This window comes from Mus pahari, chromosome 9, assembly GCF_900095145.1.
Source record: "Mus pahari chromosome 9, PAHARI_EIJ_v1.1, whole genome shotgun sequence".
NCBI lineage: Eukaryota > Metazoa > Chordata > Mammalia > Rodentia > Muridae > Mus > Mus pahari.
Window position 1 is genome coordinate 9,398,244 of NC_034598.1, and position 3,362 is coordinate 9,401,605.

Here is a 3,362-nt window from a genome sequence, read left to right on the forward strand (position 1 = left end):
GGAGCGGGGTCTCTTCTAGCGGCGGAGACCGTCAGTGGCCGTCACGGGGAAGGGTAGCCCGGGGAGTCTCGGGGATGCCGCCGCCGCCGCTCCTGCCGTCGCCGCCGCCGCTCCTGCTGCCGCCGCTGCCGGTGCCGCCGCCGCCGCTCCCGCTCCCGCCGCCGCCGGGCTGCATCCTCGGGGCCCGAAGGAGTCGTCAGCCATCTTCCTGCGCTCTGTCTGTCCGCATGGGCGAGAGGAGCGCCGGCCACGGCGGAGACAGCTGCTCTGGGCGTGCGTGCGTGGATCTGTGTGTGCGCCCGGGAGAGCGCGCCAGCCCCGGCGCCCTGCGCCTCCCGCGAACCGAGCCGCGGGCGGAGGGAGGGACTGAGCGGGGAGGGGTCCGAGGAAGGGGAGGCTGGAGGGGGGGGGGACAAGGCCAGCCCCCCGCTCGCGAGCGGGCGTGGCTTCTCGGTCGTTGTAGACGCGGATGCTGCGCGGCTCCGGGGGCTGCTGGCGGCCGCCTGCTCCTGGGCGGCGGGCACCGGCCCTTCTCGGAGCCGCCACCACCCCGTGACGATCCCTGCCTGATCCCGAGCTCCGTGACGTGGGCTCCGGTGGGCTCAGAGTTGGCTTCTGAGGGTGACCTAGAGGCCGCTGAGGCAAAACATAGCGGGGTGAAGGGTGGAGGTGGAGCGCTGAAAGGGCGCAGGGACCTGAAGGCAGAGCAAGCACTCGGCTCAGAGGTTGCAACGCCCGAACGGAGGGAAACACAGACAGGACCCACTGCTCAGGCACCAGTGTCCTGCTCCGGAGACCACGGCAGGCTGTGTGGAGACTGAATGTCCCTTAGAGGGGTCCCCAGCACAGCGCGCCGTCAGACTGTTTACCAGGAAGCTTTCGCCTTCCTGAGAAGGACTTCGAAGTAGGACAACTCAGCCTCCAGCTCCCTGATTTTCTTTCTCTTTCTTTCTCCCTTCCCCCTCTTCCCCAAACGCAAGCTTATGCTCCGTTACAAAGTAGCATCTTTGCCCCGAGACCCGGCTTGCACCCTCAACATGCCCTGAGCTTAATGGGAAGGGTTGAGCTTAGTGGGTACTGCTGTGCGCTCAGGATCCCGCTCAGGATCCCTCCCTCCAGAAGCCCCACGCCCTCGCCACGCACGACAGGACCCTCTCCTCTCCGTCGGGTTCCACACTCTTCCACCAGACTCTCGCATCTGCGGGTTCCAAAGCCCAGCTCATCCTCCATGCGCTCACGTGTTTCCTCTTGGGCCGCCTCTGTCCACGCCCTGGACCAAGGTCGGCTGTGCCTGTCCCTGTCTTTTGGGTTGAGGTATCGATGTGAACCGTTTGATGAGACTCCAGAGACAACACACAGCTCTGAAAAGCTCCTACACACACTGCAAAGGGAGGACACCTAGACGTTCAGCTTTCCCGCGCCGCTCCACTTTGTAATTACCTGACACAATGTGATATGGGGGTGTCCATTGTTCCCCGGCTTGTTATTACGGAGTGTTCATTATGACAGTGGTGGAATTTAAAATTACACATTTTTAAGTACTTAAGAGATAGAATGAATTCGGTGTGGGGGTATGAGTAAGCTTTTCATTAAAATCTCAGTTCGGCCTATCAAGTGGGGTTCATTCTGAGTATTGCCTTACTTAATTTGCATTTTAGCATGGTTTTGTCTCTTAAGCATCGAATTAAAGGTATCTGGGAGCATACTCTGCAGGGCTGAACAACCCCAAGAGGCCTGTTTTACATTTTAGCATATGTTTCGTACAAATATTTGGGAAGATACCCTGGAAGCAACGCCTCGCATCTTCTCTTTCGTGTGCTGGGGGTGCTAGGGGAAGTACCCATCTACCCCAAGCCATCCAGGAGGTCTGTGGGAACTTCTAAAAGCCAGCTTTTGCCTTTTAGGGGACGTAGTGAAAAGCCAGGGTGTCGTGGGTAACAAGGTGTCAAGGAATTAAGAAAAGGGGTAGATGGAAACCAAAGGAATGTGCCCCAAGTCCTCTGGCTGGGTCTCAAATTTTGCAGTAGATGTTGGAAAACCTCCAGCGACCCAGTAGTTAAGGAGGCTGAGAGAAGCCCAGACTCCTCCCAGATCACTAAGGAATGTAGAATATGGTTACACTATACATAGAGGGTGTCTCTATCATCCTATTGTTGGTAGAGGAAAGGAGGAAGGCCTTGGTGTTTTTAAAAATCAGTTTCACCCAGACAATATGTAGACCACAACAGGTTTGTTCTTTCTGTTCTGTCCTCTTGGTGTTTAGCTAAAAAAAAAAAAAAAAAAAAAAAAAAAAAAAAAAAATTGGTAGGAAAACTTTTTCCCCCTTCCCCCTTACTTTGTAAAAGTACAGACACATGTTGTAAAATAAACTATGCAATAAGAAGCCTTTGTCTCTTGGAAACATATTTACATCTTCTCTGTTTCCTTTGGGGTCAGAGCTGTCACAATTGACTCACTGTTGTTCAGATGGTATCAAGTAACAAGTTGTATACCCCCTGACTTAGATACAGTTTCACAAGTTAAGAAACAAGTACACAGAAAAGGTAAACTACAGCCCAGATTTATATTTAGAAGCAGCTGCACTTCTTTCAAAGGGACTAACTTTAAAGAAACAGCCCAGGGGTTTAATGAAAATAGTGACATTGATCAGCCACCTGTTCCTTCCTGTCCTCTACAAGATTGAGGTAAGACAATTGGACCAGAACCCATGAAGTAGATCTTTACTGACAATGGAAACTCAGAAAGTATGTCTGAGAAAACCTGTTAACCTGACCTGAACTTTGGAACTTCAGTTACTACATGTTCGTGAATCTGTGTTTTCCCAAATGCGCCATAGAAGGCAGTTAGTTACACCAAGAGTTGATGCTTTGTGCACTTAGAATCTTGAGACAGATCATGTTCCCTGGATACGTGTAACTCTGGGTAGAAACAATAACATAAATATGTTTCTGAAGACTCCTTCCTTCCTCCACCAGACACACAGGGCCCAAGCCTCCTGGTATACAATTAGTCTTCATTTCCCTCCCTCATTAGCCCTGCCAATCACCAAGCTTGTGTATATTCCTCAGTTACCTTTTTGTGTTCTCCCTTCTTTAGAGTTCTTCTTGATCTTAATCTGGGCCTGCTTCACCTGGAAAACACATCAGAGAGCACATAGGAGGACCCCAGAGTGGCCTTCTTTTTTTTTTTTAACTTATTTTATTAGATATTTTCTTCATTTACATTTCAAATGCTATCCCGAATGTTCCCTATACCCTCCCCGACCCTGCTCCCCTGCCCACCCACTCCCACTTCTTGGCCCTGGTGTTCCCCTGTATGGGGCATATAAAGTTTGCAAGACCAAGGGGCATCTCTTCCCAACG